At 39.2% G+C, this 19692-nt stretch overlaps 1 pseudogene; it reads left to right on the top strand.

Moving 5' to 3' along the window:
* The window catches only part of LOC149252244 (cytochrome P450 750A1 pseudogene), a 19492-nt pseudogene extending 444 nt beyond the window's left edge, over positions 1–19048 (top strand).
* Positions 19049–19692: the final 644 nt, after the last annotated feature.

Raw genomic sequence — 19692 nt, 5'->3', positions numbered from 1 at the left:
TTTACATATTAAAAAATAAATACTTGTATATTTATATTTTAATCTTTTTTAATATAAAATATTATAAAATTTAAATGAAACATTAATTATTTGAATACATCTTTTTCCCATTTAAAGTGATAGGGTGAATTTCAAAGATAGAGTTATTTAGGGTGATACCGATTGGGTGAATGGACATCTCCTAAGTGGTAATTAATAGAAAGAATGGTTGCAGAGAAGAAGGATAATGAATTACAGTATCACTCATCTCTTTCATCTTGTGTAACATTTCTTCACCATGCTTGAGAAATAATTGATATCCTAGGTGAATTAACAGATTGCATGGACATGGCGTTTAAAATATATGCAAAAACAATGTGAAAGTTGAAGTAAACCAAAATTCAGAGATATGTGGGAAGTGTTTTGTTCTTGTGTTTACTTCTTTTTTTTCATCCTCTAGCAATGGGCTTCCATAATGTTGGACATTTGGTTCAAGTGAGGAGAGACATGTTTTTTTTTTCTTAGTGGGATACTAATGGAAGTGGGAGAGATGTTGGAAATATACTGAGATAATACTGAGAGGGGGGTGAATCAGTATTATCAGATTAATCAAACTTTTCAAATGCCCAAAAACATATACGCTACTTCAGTTAAGTGAACCAGCGTGTACACGCTACTGTGACGAAGTAAAACAGCGTATAAGAAGAAAACTCACAATTTAGTTAGCTTATTCTTCAATTAAGTGCATCAGGACATTATTCATCATATTAACAGTAAACATGTGCAGTATAACAGAACAGATAAAAAGCCACACACATGAACACCAAGATATAAGGTGGAAACCCAATGTGGGTGAAAACCACCTGCTGCAAGTTGTCTCTATCTTTCTTAATATGAAACTTCAGTTTACAATCTTTTGTACTGGTGCAGCCTTATACCAGTACGCAGGCTACAACCTGCAGAAGGCTTCAACCTTCTCTCGTTCTCCAAACTTCCTTGGAAGGGAGCTCCAACCCCCTTTGCTTTTGTACTAGCCAAGATACTAGTACGTAGGTGCTGACCTACAATCTTCCTTCTTCCAGGTATCACTTTTCATACATTTTCAGACTTGGATATTCCTGAAGCACAACATTACAATCTGAAGACCACAATTCATTCAATTTTCACAACAGATCATTGAAGCATAAAACAACCCAACTTTGAATCACTGAACCACTGAACCCTGTCAATCACCAGTTACCAGAACACAGAGCAGACTACAGAACTCTGAAATAACAGTCAGACCCCACTGTACACCCAAATCAAGCTTCAAAAGATATACGCTACTTTAATGAGCAGAAACCGCGTATACACGCGCTTTTACCGAAGCCAACCTGCGTACAGATCTAAAAATAAACTTTCTCAATTTGCAGCTGTACCAGATATTAGTTAGACTCAGAACGTAACATTGCGACAATATGCAGATCTAGAAATACGCATAATCAACCATATCATGATAGTGCATTTCAAACCATTTGATCCCGATCTATCCTTAGATCTAGTTCTCCATCAACCGATGTGATCTCTCCTTGGCTTAGATCAACCAACTCAGAACCTGCATATCAGATCTCTTTCTCTCTTAGATATTCAAGCCTTGTCGAAAGATGATCTTTGCCTAATGATCTTCTTCTCCTTATATAGCCTTAGGCCTTTCTCAATACCAAGAGCCAAAACCATAGTAACACAATACCATCAACTTTAAAACTAGGGATCGACACGCCCGTCGAGACATAATGGTCCGAAATCATAGGCACAACTTCCAAGGACTAACACCATGAACCAAAGGAACCTTTCCACATACACGCGCTTTTTCTGAATCGAACTTGCGTGTACACGCGACTTGGGCTTAACGAAAGAGCGTGTATGAGCTTTCTTGCCATGCTGTACTGAGATCTGTCTTCTGATTAAGTTGCCATCACCTGTACTAACCTTTGAGCACCTGTACCATCCACTGAGTGAGTTGCCATCAAGGACAACACTTGAACCATAATGCCAACAATCTCCCCCTTTGGACTTGATGGCAACCACCACACCAAGTCACTCTCCCCTTTGACATCAAGGGCAAAGGGCAAGTGTGCTCCCCCTTTGGAATGCAAAGATACCAATCTATCCATCCTGCTCACCAAGTGCTGTTCATGCTCCCCTTGACTGTAGGCAGATCTGCAAAAGATGTTCTTCAAGAAGAACATGACTTATACATCATAAAAGACCTTCCTATCACCAAAGACTCATACATACATCCATTTCTCAACTAAGTGAGGATATACAAAAAAATGACTCATCCACCCAACCAAGTGGGGATACATCAATATTGACTCAACCTAACCATGATAATACATGAACATTTCATCATTCATCCCAGGCATAGTGGGGAAACCAACAAAGGCCGTTACATGACCTTGACACCATAAAAGAGACAAGAGAGATACATGACATAGAGACAACAGATCTAGACCAAGACTTAGGAAAGACACCAGCAGCATCTGATAAACATCTTGTTATATCAGCAACTAGAATTTCTTTCTGAGCTCCTTCTAACCAAAACATCTGAATGTCAACAATGCTTTATGAGACTTTTGAGCTGCTCCCCCTGAACCTGTGCCTGAATACTTCTGACATTCCTATTGCTGTTCAGAACTTCAGAGTTTTCCTTTGCTGTTCAGAACTTCATATACGCGTTTTATCCTGTATAAAACAGCGTATGTACGCGGATATTCTTTCTGCAACAAGCGTCCAGCATACACGCGACTTACTCAGCACAAATCCGCGTGTATACGCTCATATCCCTTCCGTAACCTGCGTATACCAACTTTTCTGTAGAACAAACAAATTTCAACAACAGGATGAAGCATCAACTACTCCCAGCTTTTGTCTGAGATATTCAAAAGTTTCCCTGGGCAGTGGTTTTGTGAGAATATCAGCAACTTGCTCCTTAGAAGGAACATACTCCAACTTGACCTTCTGCTCAAGCACTTGTTCCCGAAGAAAATGGTACTTGATTGGTATGTGCTTGGTCTTTGAGTGCATGACTGGATTCTTTGAAATGCTGATTGCACTTGTATTATCACATAAGATAGAGACAGGTGGAGTGCAAGTGATTTGAAAGTCCTGCAAGGTCTGCATCATCCAAAGAAGTTGTGTGCAACAAGATGCTGCAGCCACATATTCTGCTTCAGCTGTAGATAAGGCAATCGAACTTTGTTTCTTGCTGAACCAAGATACTAATCTGGAACCCATGAAGAAAGCACCTCCACTTGTGCTTTTCCTATCATCCACACTTCCAGCCCAATCTGCATCTGTGTAAGCATGAAGAGTGAGATCTGTATTTCTAGGATACCATAAGCCATAGTTTTGGGTCCCTTGAAGATATTTGAAGATTCTTTTGACTGCCTGAAGATGAGTTTCCTTTGGGTTGGCTTGAAATCTTCCAACCATTCCTACTGCATGTGTAATATCTGGTCGAGTACCTGTCAAATAAAGCAAACTCCCAATCATGGATCTATAAGTGGGTTGGTGAACTGCTGCTGATTCATCATTTGCACTGAGGCTGCATCCTGTAACCATGGGTGTACATACTGGTTTTGACTCTTCCATGCCATACTTCTTCAAGATCTGCTTGAGGTATTTGGTTTGAGACAAGAAGATACCTCCTTCATTTTGTTGGATTTGCAATCCAAGAAAATATGTCAATTCTCCAAGAAGTGACATTTCGAATTCTTTCTGCATAACCAAGGCAAAGTTTTGACTCATAGTCTCTTCATTGCTGCCAAAAATAATATCATCTACATAAACAACAAGAATTAGCAATTTGTTATTTTCAACTTTTATATAGAGATTGCTATCTGCTGATCCTTTTGAAAAGCCTTGTTGGTGAAGATATTTGTCCAACCGATAGTACCAAGCCCTTGGGGCTTGTTTGAGCCCATAGAGAGCCTTTTTCAATCTGCATACAAGGTTTGGATCATTCCCAAGAATGAACCCATCTGGCTGCTCAATATATACTTCTTCTTCTAAGTCTCCATTCAGGAAGGCTGATTTCACGTCCATTTGAAATACCTTGAAGTTTTGAAAGCTTGAGAGAGCAAGGAACATTCGGATGGCCTCTAGTCTTGCCACAGGAGCAAAGGTCTCTTCAAAATCTATTCCTTCTTGCTGTGCATACCCTTTACAAACAAGTCTGGCCTTGTTTCTAATTACTTCTCCATTTTCATTTAACTTATTCTTGAAGACCCATTTTGTTCCTATTACATTCTTATCTTTTGGTCTAGGAACTAATTCCCAAGTGTTGTTCCTTTCGATTTGCTCAAGTTCTTCATCCATTGCTTTGACCCAACATTCATCTTTGCATGCTTCTTTCACATTTTGTGGTTCAATGGAGGAGAGTAGAGCCAAGTAGCTTGAAGCTTCTGCAAGTGTCCTTCTTGTTTGTACTCCTGCTTCTTTCTGCCCCACAATCTGAGTTTCTGGATGATTCTTTTGGACATATCTGGATGGAGTCTTCTCTTCTATTCTTGTCTGCTCCTCTGGTTCTTCTTGAGATTCTTCTTCTTCTTGAGGTTCTTTTTCTTCATCATTTCGCCTTTGAGAGTAACCTTCATCTTCTTCATGATGAACTTGCCTAGGAATATATCCCTTCTCATCAACCACTATATCAATACTGTCAACAATTCTGCCAAGTCTTTTATTGTAGCACTTGTATGCTTTGCTATGTGGAGAATAACCAAGAAGAATGCCCTCATCTGCTCTAGGTTCAAGTTTGCCAAGTTGCTCATCAGTGTTCTTAATATAACATTTGCTCCCAAAGATTTTGAAATGCTTCACGGAAGGAGTTTTACCACTCCAAAGCTCATGAGGTGTTTGAGTGCTGTTTACTCGGACATTTGTTTTGTTAAGAATGATAACAGCAGCATGTGCGGCTTCTCCCCAGAAGGTTGCAGGAGTACCTGATTCATCGAGCATAGCACGAGCCATTTGTTGGATAGTTCTGTTCATTCTTTCCACAACCCCATTTTGCTGAGGAGTTCTAGCTGTAGAGAATTCTCTTCTTATCCCATGTTCATCGCAGAAATCAAAAAATTCATTTGATGTGAACTCCCCACCTCTGTCAGATCTGAGGCACTTGATTTTGTGTCCTGATTCATTTTCTGCCAATGCTTTGAAGGATTTGAATTTTTCGAATGCTTCATCTTTGTGCTTCATAAGCCCTAACCAAACAAACCTTGAGAAATCATCAATGAATAATATCAGATATTCTTCTCCTCGAGGTGACCTTTTCCTAAATGGACCACATACATCTGTATGGACTAGCTCAAGAGGCAAGCTAGCTGATCCTTCCTTCTCTGGAAAGTTAGTTCTGGTCTGCTTTCCAAACTGACAAGATTTGCATATGGTGTTGTCTGGAATTTTGATATCTGGAAGATCGCGAACTGCCTGATATTTGCATGCTTTCCTTATTTGTGAGAAGCTTAGATGTCCCAACCTTCGATGCCATAACCAGTGCTCTTCATCCTTGCTAAGATAGCATTGTTGTTGTTCTTCTTCAAATATGTACAGATTATTTGGAGTTCTTTTGCCTTTGAGAACTGTTTTACCTGTATCAAGATCACGAACAAGACATCCATTCGATCTGAAAATAACCTCTGTTTTTTGATCACACATCTGGCTGACACTTAGAAGATTATGTTTCAATCCATCAACATACAAAACATTTCCAGCCTTGACCTTTTCTTTTAAAGGAGCAATACCTTTTCCTTTTATAGTTGCAGGAGTATCATTTCCAAAAGAGACTCTCTTTCCCTTTTCTAAAGTAGAATAAGATTCAAGTTTTTCTTTATCACCTGTCATATGTTTCGAACATCCACTGTCAATGTACCATAGATTTTCCTGTCCTTCTGCATAAAATGCTATCCCACATCTTTCTGTTTGAGGTTCCTTTATTCTCCATGTTTTGGTGCTTGTGGCTTGTTCCTTTTTCTCCTGAAACCTGCTCCTGCATTCAGAGTCTTTATGACCAAAATTATTGCAAATAGAACATTCAACTTCATTTTCAAGCACCGAAAAGTTGTTATAGGTCCTTTTTGTAATCCCTGTCATACTTCTTTGTTTTTGAGCTTCCCTAGTCATGATTGTTTTATATGCAACACATTGAGCTGCTCTGTGACCAAAGTTGTGGCAAGAAAAGCATTGTCCATTGAAGAAGCTTCTGCGGTTATTGAATCTACCAGCCAACTGATTGTAATTTCTATTTTCATCTATTCTTGAGCCAAACTGAGAAGATTTTACCTGTGGTTGGTTGTAGCTTTTGTTCATCCTTAAGGAGGATTGTCCCTGATAGTTTCTGTTTGTAACTCGTCCCTGCTTTACCTGATTATCTTCATTGTTCTTCGCTCATTTCCTCTTGCTGCATCAAGATAACTTTTTGAGGTGGATGCTTGAGAGGTTTCTCCATTATAGCCCAAACCTGTTTTGTTTAGAGGAGACCGCTGCACACTAATAATCTCATCCAAGGTTTCAGATCCTTTGACAAATTTAAGATTAATAGTTTTTGTTTTCTCAATTTCTTTTCTGAGACCAACAATTTCACCTTCTAGTTTTTCAAGATGTTTTTCCTTTTCATCAATCTGAAATTGCAAAGTATCAATAATCACATTCCTTTCTTCTATGCTTCTCTTGAGTCTAGTGATTTCATTATAGAGATTATCCACATCTATAGCATCCTCATAATCATCATCTTCAAATGCCATTAACAGCTTATATTTATTACCTTGTTCATCTTCATCACTGTTTGATAAGCCATCACTATCTTCATGGGTGTAGTAGCTTTTCCTATTTGCACTTTGTTTCTTGTTCCATCTAGCAGGTTCTTTTCCTTTATCCTTATAAGGACATTTTGCAGCATAATGACCTACTTTCCCACAAGCAAAACATTTGAAAGGTAGCTTACCTCTGAACCTTCCAGAACCCCTTTGAAGATTTCTGACAAAATTTGATTCTTCTTCCTCTTCTTCTGGAACTTGTCTTGCTTCATAGTAATCTTCTTTTCCTGATGCCTTAAAAGCAGCTTCCCTTCTGTCAGATGGACCTCCCTTTCTCATTTCATAAGCGGTTAAAATTCCATGTAGCTGAGACATAGTGAGAACACGGAGGTTTTCTTTTTCTTCTATTGCAGATACTTTAGATTCAAACTTGGGAGATAAAGATCTTAGAACCTTTTGAACAACTATAGTTTCTCTTACTTCTTCACCCAAATTTTTCATACAATTAACAATCTCATCTACCCGGAGAAAATAATTAGCCACACTTTCATCATTATACATCCTGAGAGTCTCATATTGAATCCTGAGAGTTTGAAGTTTAGCTTGCTTTACCTGTTCATCTCCTTCATAGCTAGTGATCATTTTGTCCCATATTTCTTTTGCTGATTTGAAGTGCATGACCTTCATGAATTCTGTTTGAGATATACTTCCTAATAGAGTAGCGACTGCTTTTGCATTTGTTTCATATGCCCTTTTCTCATCTGGATCTGTAGGAGTAGCTGAAGGAAAAGCATAGCCTGTTTCTACAATGTCCCAAACTTCTGTACCAAGAGATTGAAGATATGCAGTAACTCTTACCTTCCAATAATTGAAATTTGTTCCATCAAAAACCGGTGGCCTGATTGATGCTTCTTTCTCGTAGTTGCTCATGATGAATGATCTTCCTTCAAGCGATCAAGCTTCTCTGAAGGACCTGCTCTGATACCAATTGTTGGAAATAATACTGAGAGGGGGGGGTGAATCAGTATTATCAGATTAATCAAACTTTTCAAATGCCCAAAAACATATACGCTACTTCAGTTAAGTGAACCGGCGTGTACACGCTACTGTGACGAAGTAAAACAGCGTATAAGCAGAAAACTCACAATTTAGTTAGCTTATTCTTCAATTAAGTGCATCAGGACATTATTCATCATATTAACAGTAAACATGTGCAGTATAACAGAACAGATAAAAAGCCACACACATGAACACCAAGATATAAGGTGGAAACCCAATGTGGGTGAAAACCACCTGCTGCAAGTTGTCTCTATCTTTCTTAATATGAAACTTCAGTTTACAATCTTTTGTACTGGTGCAGCCTTATACCAGTACGCAGGCTACAACCTGCAGAAGGCTTCAACCTTCTCTCGTTCTCCAAACTTCCTTGGAAGGGAGCTCCAACCCCCTTTTGCTTTTGTACTAGCCAAGATACTAGTACGTAGGTGCTGACCTACAATCTTCCTTCTTCCAGGTATCACTTTTCATACATTTTCAGACTTGGATATTCCTGAAGCACAACATTACAATCTGAAGACCACAATTCATTCAATTTTCACAACAGATCATTGAAGCATAAAACAACCCAACTTTGAATCACTGAACCACTGAACCCTGTCAATCACTAGTTACCAGAACACAGAGCAGACTACAGAACTCTGTAATAACAGTCAGACCCCACTGTAAACTCAAATCAAGCTTCAAAAGATATACGCTACTTTAATGAGCAGAAACCGCGTATACACGCGCTTTTACCGAAGCCAACCTGCGTACAGATCTAAAAATAAACTTTCTCAATTTGCAGCTGTACCAGATATTAGTTAGACTCAGAACGTAACATTGCGACAATATGCAGATCTAGAAATACGCATAATCAACCATATCATGATAGTGCATTTCAAACCATTTGATCCCGATCTCTCCTTAGATCTAGTTCTCCATCAACCGATGAGATCTCTCCTTAGCTCAGATCAACCAACTCAGAACCTGCATATCAGATCTCTTTCTCTCTTAGATATTCATGCCTTGTCGAAAGATGATCTTTGCCTAATGATCTTCTTCTCCTTATATAGCCTTAGGCCTTTCTCAATACCAAGAGCCAAAACCATAGTAACACAATACCATCAACTTTAAAACTAGGGATCGACACGCCCGTCGAGACATAATGGTCCGAAATCATAGGCACAACTTCCAAGGTCTAACTACCATGAACCAAAGGAACCTTTCCACATACACGCGCTTTTTCTGAATCGAACTTGCGTGTACACGCGACTTGGGCTTAACGAAAGAGCGTGTATGAGCTTTCTTGCCATGCTGTACTGAGATCTGTCTTCTGATTAAGTTGCCATCACCTGTACTAACCTTTGAGCACCTGTACCATCCACTGAGTGAGTTGCCATCAAGGACAACACTTGAACCATAATGCCAACAAGAGACATATTTTCTTTTTCTTAGATGGAATGGTCATTAGTAAGGAGAAAGACCATTTTAAATTATTTAGTACTTAGTGGTGTCTATGTATTATGTGGTATTTGGATTGTAGTATTGATAACTATCAAATTATAGATCTTGATTTGATTTAAGGCAATTAGATTTGGACGAGGGGTTTGTTAGTGTAAGTAAATGAAAATCTGGTAAAAAAAGCATAAAATATATGTACTTCGGATCAATGCGAATAAAGGTGAATGCTTTAGGCGGGTAGAAATGCAAATTAGAAAGTTCCTCAACAAAAAAAATAGAGCTAAAGTAGAGGTCATGATTTAGGAGAAAGTCCATAGTAGTTTTATTTGATTAATGAAGTTAAAAGTGGAAACAATTGAAAAATTACTTAAAAAAATTATGATGACCTCTGCATTGAAAATTATGATAGCATTTCCATTAACATTGTTTATGCTAACTTCTCCAATTAGAATCGAGATAAAAAATTTCCCAAAATATAAAACATTAATACTTCAAAATAATAAAACCTTTATAATATAATAAAAAAAATTATTTAATTAAAATTAAAAATCAAATTAAAACTCAATGACCACTCAATTATTCTACCTTTTAATAACATAACCATAAACTCACAACCCAATACTGATCTATTTGAAATATTTTCAAATTAAATAATTATTTTGCAGGTTATCATTGTATTAATAATATATTTTATAAATTATTTTTATTATTTTATATAATAATAAATTATAATATAGATAATTATATTAATAATTTTGATGTCAAATATTTTTAATAAAATTACATATTAAAACTACCTATTATATATATTATTAATAAATAAAAATAATAATATATATGAAAACTAATATTAAAATCGACATAATCTTTTGTCTAATTGAATACGAAAAATCTTCAAAAAAATTTACATGAAAAGGTAAAAGAAAATACAATAGTGATACCTTGATTACAAACCTGACTACATATGGAAACATTGAGGCTGCACAGTACGGGAAAGGAGTTTAAAAATATTTAAACATTGAGGCTGCACAGTACGGAAAAGGAAAAGGAGTTTAAAAACATTTAAACATAACGCAAACCTCATAATGGCGAACATGTAACTAAACCATCAAGTAAAATACATCGCCATAGCGTGTAAGACAACCCTGAAGAACATTACAGGAAGAAAACTGCTGCCCAACAATAAAGCAAATCTCAGAATGGCCATAACGTTTAACATAACCAGCCAACACAAACATTGCTACAACACAGCATTAAGAAAAGAAATGCTGCTGGCCAACAGTGAAGTTGGCGGACAATCACGAAATCTAGTTACCAAATTTCTAAAGTCAATTCAAGGCAACACATAGAGAGGCATTTCTCTTGACATATTCACTTGGAATAATGCGGCCACTTCATACACCAGATCATCGTTAGAAAATTTCTTGCCTTGCTGACTTTCACCCCGAATTGAGCAGCTGTCACTCTCCTCCCAAATGGAACGGATCATGACAGATACCTCATGGCCCACTGAACTGGGATGAAGACGAACGGAGGGTATCACATTATTGTCAATTGCTCGAGCACATATTAAATCTTTCCCTTTCGGCCATTGGTCCATCGCCACGTTCAATTTTAAAGGACATGTTACAGTTATGGTATATTTCTAATGTTAAGACGCTGAAACGTTTTAAACATCTCGGCTTTCGTTCACTTTCAAATGATTTATCGCATTCAATTTAGACCTAGCTTGACACTCGATGCCATTTTTGATATATTTTTTAATACGACGGGTATACGGTTTATTTTAATATATTTGTAGCAATTAAAAATAATGTATACAGTTCGACTGCTGAAATAAAAATAATGAATATATTTTTTCCGCAACATGTTAACAAGTTATATGGTACTAGCTTGTTTTAGATATGGGATCTTTTGTCATGATTATAATAGAAATTGATTTGTTTTCCAATATTATTTTAACGGAATAAGATCTTAATATATATATATATATATATATATATATATATTTTAAAGTTGTCAAACTAGTTGTTAAGAGTTCTTTTGATTAGTTAAGAGTCTAATTTTTTCAAACATAAGGAAATAAATGAATGATCCAATATTTTGGAGGCATCATCTAGAAGTGAAAGTACATTTTTTATGGGCCAATTACAAATCTTTTTTTTGGTATTTTTTTATAAATAAAGTTAAAATTCACTCGTAGGAACTAATGATAATTATTTTTATTCTTCATTAACTGTTAAATTATGACAATTTTTTTTAACAAGAGCGATTAATTTTTATTTATTGATGAAAGGTTGGGCCGCAGCGTTAACAACCACTATTAGTGATGAAAGGTTGGGTCGGGGCCTTAACAACCACTATTACATAGTGCTTCGGCAGTTTGCTTCTAGGCGATAGTGCATCAACAAAATCCGAATGAATCCATTGGCCATGCGATGAAAAACAATCTTAAGCATTAGTTTTTGGGGTAGTTACATAGGGAACCTTGGATGATACACAAAAACCTCAAAAAAGGAGGGGAAACAACTTGTGATCCAATTCAGTTTCTCTCTGATAGGAAGAGTTGAAACCTAAAGGTGCCTAGAATCAAATCCTTCAACTCATTAGATCTGATTTCCTCTGCCTTCAAGGAAAAAAATTGTTGAGCCGTTGTTTTATCACTTTGCTTATATGTTGAATGCGTAGGTGTGTAATGGTCGTGTTGAATGGGATAGGCACGAAATGTGGTCCTGATTGTGATGGTGAAACAGAGTCGTGACAAGGGTAATGCATTCATCAGTAATCAGAAGTGATTAGATCGATTTTGTGTTGCTTGTGTCAGTTATTTGGAAATCATGGAGACAATTGCTTTGCCAGATACAGGGCGTAGCAAGGATATCATTGCTGCCATTTCCTTGTTCTTGCACAGCTCGAAATTCTATCTTATGGAATAGGGTGCCATACTGATGCTTCATCATTCTTTAAAAGATCTTCTTGGGCTAAGAGACATCCCATGTTTGCCCTTATGTCGCTTCCTTGTTAATATTTTGAAGGATGTGGTAGAATGAGTTGGTAGTGAAGCTTTGTAGCACTTTCTTGAGTGTCCGAAGGGTCTTGTTGACCACTGGATTATTGATATGATCACCTGTGTTTAAGATTTGTACTAGGATTTCTGAATCCCCGAAGATTTAGAGGTTTTTTCTCCGTTCCCCTGAGCAAGCTAGCATGCTTTGAGAAGTCCTAGGATTTCTACCTGGATCTATGAATGATGTTCTTGGAGAGCTGCAAAGCCTTGCAATACTGTGTAAGCACTTGTCTTCCCCCAACCCCATTTGTCCCTTGAATGGAGGTGCACAAGAACCAGAATCACAACAAATAAGGGGTGATGTTGAGGATGCAGCCTATCTAGGAGGTGATGGAAAGCTCAGTCAATCCAATTCCCATGAGAGCCCCAAGAAGAAATATCAGTCAGCTTGTGGATGCCATGTTGAGTTAGCCAGTCACGCAAATCTACAATTTCAGGGGCGGAATTGAGGGGTTGGAGGCCCATGATCTTGTCTTCCCACATTCTTATTCTTTTTTCGTTTCTAGGGATTCTGTAGAGGTGATCTTTAAAGAACTCCCAGCCTCGGCTGCATAGCTTCCATGGAGTGGTTCCTTTGCAAGAGGCTCCTTCATCAATATTATTTATTGAGAGCCCATGCAAATACTTTTTAATGAGAACTTGACTTACAGGATGACAATGATTTGAGAAGATTTTTGAGAGAATCTTTCCTCCCAAAGCCAGATTGGCCAACCCGGGGTCTCTTACCTGAAGTCCGCCTTCTGATAGTGGCCTTTTCACAATGTCCTAGCTTACTAAGTGATTTTTTTTGTATTCCCCTTTCCTCCTTGCCACAGGAAATTTCAAATCAAATTAGAAGGTTGTTCGATGATCATTTTTGTAACTAAAAGAAATGAGGCCTAATAGATTGTAAGGGAGGAGACAACAACTTTTACCAGGATAAGCTTCCTGATTGTGGTAAGCCACTGGGCACCTGACGTAGTCATTTTTGCCTTGATTTTGCTGATAATTTCATCCAATGAGGGGCCTTGCTAGTTCCTAGAGTTAAAGGCAGGCCTAAGTACTTGGATTTTCCCCAAGAGGCGAAGCCCATGAAGCCCAGGGCTTGAGAAATTCAAAGAATAGTTTGCTGATCTACCGCCTAACCATACACTATGCTTTTCCTCCTATTGACTAGAGCTCCAGAAACTCTGCAAAAGCTTTGAATAACATCATTAAAATCCCTTGCAATTTTAATGGAGGCACCTCCAAAAGCAGAGAGTCATCGACAAACAAGGCGTGGTTGATTGGGTTTGTTCCTTTTGTCGCCCTGATGCCTAGTAGTGTCCCATTTAACTTCTCTGCTGTCATCTTTCGGCTTAGGGAATCTGCCATCAAAATGTACAAGAAGGGGGACAGTGGGAAACCTTGCCTTATGCCCCTCAAGGCTTTGAAATAGTTAGCAGGCCTGCCATTTACTAAAGGGGCTATCCAAGTCTCTCCTATACATGCTTTAATCAATTTTATAAAATCAGAGCTGAATCCAAAAGAGGAAAGAATTTAGAGGAGGAAAGAATGCCTTACTCGATCAAAGGCATTCGACATGTCCAGCTTAATGAGCATGCCTTGCTCTTGGCGTTGGTGGATGGAATGAATGATTTCCTACACTAGGATCACATTGTCCAGGATATGACTGCCTTTAACAAACCTACCTTGGTTGGGAGAGACGATTTTTTCCACCAGCGGCTTTATTCTATTCGCAACTAGCTTGGAGAGAATTTTATAGGACGCATTGCATAGCAAATTTGGCCTAAAATGATCAAAAGCCATAGGGTTCACTTCTTTTGGGATAAGCGTTGTGAAAGTGGAGTTTGTGCTTCCTCCCACTTTGGCTTTTTGGAGGAATCCTTTGATCATTTGAAACATATTAGCCTTGATGATGTCCCAGCAAATTCTATAGAAATGAATGGAGAGCCCAACGAGTCCTGGAGCTTTGTCTGGTTCCATCTTCCAGATGACATTGATGATTTCATCTTTAGAGAAGGGCTTCAGGAGTCTTGAGTTATCCTCCTCGTTTACCATTCTTGGAATGTGAGTGAGAAAGTCTGTTGATTCCTCATCAATGTCTGCACCTTCTTCTTTGTACAACTGTTGCAATGAGAGGTTGCAGCCTCTTTTACCAGAGTTGTGCCTTTGAGGACAACCCCATATGGGGAGATGATTTTAGCAATGTGATTTCTAGAAAGACGAGTTCGAAGTTGCTTGTGGAAGAAGGCAGAATTTTTGTCTCCAAAGATAAGCCATAGATTACGATATTTGAGCCTCAAGGATTCTTCCTCCACTCTTAATGACCAAAGAGTGCTGTGTTGGAATTCTTGCTCATTCTAAAATTCTGAATGGGTAATATCTTGCAGCTCCATGTCCAGTTGCAAATCGAGCAGCTGCTCGATATTTTGCTTTCTAAGCCTAGTGGGGGAATCTGAGGGATTTTTTATCCATTCTTTCAAGGTTGTTTTCGTGGCCTTTAGCTTTTGTTCCCACACATAGTTGGGCGATCCAAGAATAGGGATGGACCAGGCCTTCATGACTGTGTCCATAAACCCTTCCCTGTCTGACCAGATAGGGTTGAACCGGAAGGGGATGGGCCCTAGTTTTTCCTCTTCTTCGAACAACAAAAGAATGGGTTTATGATCAGAAGTCAACATTGGTAGAATTTTAGTGGAGATAATCTTCTTTTTGGAGAGGAAGGTGCTCTGCAGTAAAAATCTGTCCAAACAGGCTAATATATGCTCTGCCCCAGCTCTATTATTTGACCAAGTGTAGAGCCCTTTTTTTGGCTTAAAATCCAGTAAGTCCCATTGTCGAATCAGGTCTTCCACGAATGGAAGAAGGTGGTCCCTGCTACTGATTCCTCCTCCTTTTTCCTTTGGTTCGAAGATTACATCGTAGTCTCCTGCTAGAGTTATATTCTTGGGGGAGTAAGCGTTAAGAAAATCAAACAGGGTTTGCCAGTAGTCGTTCTTTTCTGCATAGAGGACACAGACGTAAAGATAAAATAGTGCGAAGGTGATCTTACTTGCAAGGTGTCAGAGTTCAATGTAAATCCAGTGATGCATTTGGAAGGAGCTCTCGAGATGAAATTTGTCTTCCTCCCAGAGGGTGGGAAGCCCACCACATGAACCCTTTGCACTTACTGCTTTTCCAACTTTTGTTTTCAATTTTACTTTGCTAAGATCAAGAAGGGCATCCCCTTCTATTTTAGTCTTTTGGAGCATGAGGATCTCAACAAATTCTGTTCTCAAAAGGTTCTTCATAAATTCAGCTCTTAAGGGATTCCCCAGGCCTCTGCAATTCCAAGAGACTAACTATATTATTTACTAGCAGAGGGGAGAGCAGACCCTCCCTGGGAGGCCTGGTTCTAGTATTTCCGCTAATGGACATGTCAATCGTGGGCTAGCTTCCTTGCATTTTTTTGTCTCTCTGCCTCTTCTTCCCTTGCCTCTCTGTGAGATTTCCTCCCAACTCTTTTCGAAGGCCTCTCGGATGTCATATCTTCCGAGGATTTAAAAATCTTTGGAGTCTTCTTCCTTGTCATCTCTACGTAGGATGGAGGGCTAGAGACACCTCTTGGAGTTCCATTTTGGAGAGGGCCTGTTTCCTCTTATCTTTTATCTTCATCCATAGTATTGGGTTGTTGTTCAACTACTTCATCTGTTGGAGCTAGGAGTTCTTTTGATGTAATGGGTATTTCAAAGGGATTGTTGGATATGTCTGCTTTTGGAGGGACCGTGCTCCCCTCCCCTTGTACCATGGGTGGAGCACCGCTCCCCGTGGGCACTCCTTTCCCTTTGGTTTAGCTGTTCTCCTTAGCTAATGCTGATTTATGAACTCGAGTTCATTGTTCTCTTTTCGAGTTCTCGGCCTCCTCCTCTATTTTCTTTTTATAGTGCTTGGCAAAGTGCCCGTAGCCATGGCAATGCCGGCATTTAAACAGGAATTGCTCGTAATCTAACACTTGAATGTGAGACCAATCAACCACCGTGAGCTTTATAGCTTCAAGGAGGCCTTCCTCTAGGTCGACTTCTACACAAATTCTCGCGCAGGAGCAGTGATCCCTCCTTTCTGCATGATCTATGTATTTGCTAAGCTTACTGCCTATGGTTTCTAGGGATTTGGGGTTCTAGCAGTGTAGAGGTAAATGTGGTAGGCATACCTAAAGGAGGATAGCCAAGGGAACATCCTTAGATGGATCGAAATCCGGGGTCCATTGGTTCGAACTCTGGGGTCCATTGGTTTAGGTACAAACCGTGAGGGCCCATGAAATATTGGCCACTTCTAAATATGAGATTCCTGTCCTCTATCCATTCAAATACGAACACAAAGAAGCCTTTTCCGACTAAATGGCTTTTGATTCCTTCTTTAACAAGAGGTTGCGAGTTCCATTGCACCCACGCATCAACAACTTTAGGCGAGGGCCATAGCATGGTGAACTGCCCAATAAGCCCTCCCTCTGCAAGGTTCAGAGCTGATCTATAGGGTTCTTTAGTGGGCAAGGCAACTCTGGGGATGGTTTCCAATCTTTTGACAAACTTTTGCTGGTTTTCATTCCTTGGAAGTTTATTGCCTGCCGCTACAAGCTTTTGAAACACCTTTAGCTCAGGGGAAGAGGAAGGTCGAGTTCGGGACCCGTGGGGCCATGGCGATGGTACAGCACGCAAAAGCTCACTGAGTCGGTGCTCCGGGGTATTTCAAACCCTATACACTACACAACTTAATAAACCACTTCACTTTTACCATTTAAATTATACTAGATTACAAAACACTTCAATATTAAAAATAATTTATTATTACCTCCTGGTCCCAGATTAGATCTGTGCCAGGGTTTGAATTATCTGAAATTTAGTACTATTTGCAGTAAGATTATTTCACTTACCATTTACCTTCCCGCATATTAACGGGATTATCTCGGGATTATCTGAGCTTTGATACACCATAGGGTGGCTTTAAATACCATACGCTTCTTCATTGCAATCATCGTATCACTTACATAGGTGTGTTCGGTATGGAATTCCATATGTTGCCTCTATCTGTGTTCCTCTCACTGCCTGCGAAAGGCTCTGAAGGTGCTAATACAGCAGCTATTGTTGGTTTGTTTTCCTGTTTATTTTTCATGTTCTTATTGCATAAGAGAAGGGTTAGGGCTCGATTGCCTCGAGGACCCTTTCCATGGCCAATCGTCGGAAATCTCTTCCAACTGATACCGCCTGCTCACCGTGCTCTTAAAGGCCTTGCTGACAAATATGGTCCCATTTTCTTTCTGCGCTTAGGCTCTGTCCCTACCGTCGTTGTCTCTTCTTCTGAGATAGCCAAAGAGTTTCTCAAAACTCATGACTTGATTTTTGCTAGCCGACCTCCAAGGGCCGCTTGGAGATTAATGTTTTTCAACTCCAAAGATGTGGCCTTCGCCCCGTATGGAGATCACTGGAGGGAAAAGAGAAAAATATGCGTAACAGAATTGCTGAATGCCAAAAGAATTGAGTCCTTCAAGCACGTGCGAGAGGAAGAAGTATCTGCGATGATCCGTTCAATATGGGAGGAGAGTGAGAGCGGAAAAATTGGTGTCAATATTAGCAAGGGCCTCTTTACTCTCACTTGCAATATAGTTTGGCGGATACTGGCGGGGAGGAAATTTCCTAGCTATAGTTTGGGTGGTGATTTCAAGAGTTTGAAGGATTTATTAGTAGACCTGATGACTGCGATGGGAGCTTTTAACATCGGAGACTTTATTCCTTATTTGGATTGGCTTGATTTGCAAGGAATCAAGGGACGCATGAACAAAATCCATAAAGCATTCGATGAATTTGCGGAGAAAATAATAGATGACCATGTTGGCCATCGCATGGCCGCGAGTCACCAGAAAGAGGAAGAGCCTCAAGTTAAAGATTTCGTGGATGTGCTGCTCGAGAAAGCTGAGGCCGACTCCAAAATCACACGGGAAACTATGAAGGCTGTTGTTCTTGTATGTCTCTCCGCCTCCGCCCTCGGCCATTCTATTATCATTTTTTATCATCATTCTTTAAGTTAAATTAATCAATTTCTTGCATTGATTAAATTCGTATTTGTGCAGGACATGGCGGCAGCTGGTTTGGAGACGATATCAACTACGTTAGAATGGGCAATGAGTGAGCTGCTCAGACATCCCCATGCGATGAAGAGTTTGCAAGAAGAAATCGAATGTGTAGTCGGCAAAGATCGCCAAGTGAATGAATCTGATGTAGCAAGCATGAAATACCTCCATTGCGTGGTGAAAGAGACGCTAAGATTATACCCAGCTGTGGCGCTGGGTATTCCTCATGAATCTGTAGAGGCTGTGACAGTAGGAGGATACCATATCCCTAAGAAAACAATGGTAATGGTGAATGTGTGGGCTATAGGAAGGGATCCCAATGTGTGGGGGCCAGATGCTTCCGAATTCAAGCCGGAGAGATTCATGGAGGAGGAACATGTGAATTTAGCAGATCAATCAGACTTCCGTATGATACCGTTTGGGGCAGGAAGGAGAGGATGCCCAGGGGCCCCCATGGCTATTCCCACCATTGAATTCGCATTGGCTCAGCTGATGCACATTTTTGACTGGACAGTTGAAGGTGATCCATCGCTGCTGGATATGACGGAATCGTGTGGGCTGATGATGCCAAGGCAAGTTCCGCTGTGTGCATATCCAGGATTGAGGGTCGGCTTTCCACTATAGTCCAGCGATGAAGTCTAAGAAGGGGCGAGGTACCGTGCGGCTTCTTATGGAGCGGGTTTCCTTTTTTCGCTAGTACGCTACAACCTATTTAGTTTCCCTAGTGATATTATTTTCGTTGCATGTTATCCTAATTTAGTGATATTCTACTTTCACTAGCAATGCTTTCGCTACATGTTACTCTACTTTACCTTATGGTAATTACATTATAATCATGGTACTTTACCTTATTTGGTGTTTGAGATTGTTAGCATAGAATTTGGAAGGTTAATAATATAACTAGCTATCGGTAATTTTTTCATTTTTTTTTAATTATGGTGAATCACTAATTTTTTTTTGGATAAATCTAAAGGAAGTCCAGAATCCATTTTTTTGTTTTACTAATCCAATTTTCTTTTTTCTTTTTTGAAATGAAGAGTATATTTCCTAAACCGAAATCATAACAAATAATATACTTAATATACTCAAATGAGATTTAAACAACAATTTATTAATTTTACTTATCACCTAACTAAACTTACCTTTAAACCAGATATCACCGTTAAGCCACGTATGACTGAATGTAACTTTGCTCAATTCTTTATATGGAAACAGCATATAAACAGGTACCCAGTTTGAGAGTGATAATTTAGTTTATGGTATTCTAA

Source organism: Pinus tabuliformis, chromosome 7 (genome assembly GCF_031772625.1).
Source record: "Pinus tabuliformis cultivar Carrire ecotype Pingquan chromosome 7, CPIR1, whole genome shotgun sequence".
NCBI classification, from domain to species: domain Eukaryota; kingdom Viridiplantae; phylum Streptophyta; class Pinopsida; order Pinales; family Pinaceae; genus Pinus; species Pinus tabuliformis.
This window is presented reverse-complemented; position numbering and strand designations above follow the sequence as displayed.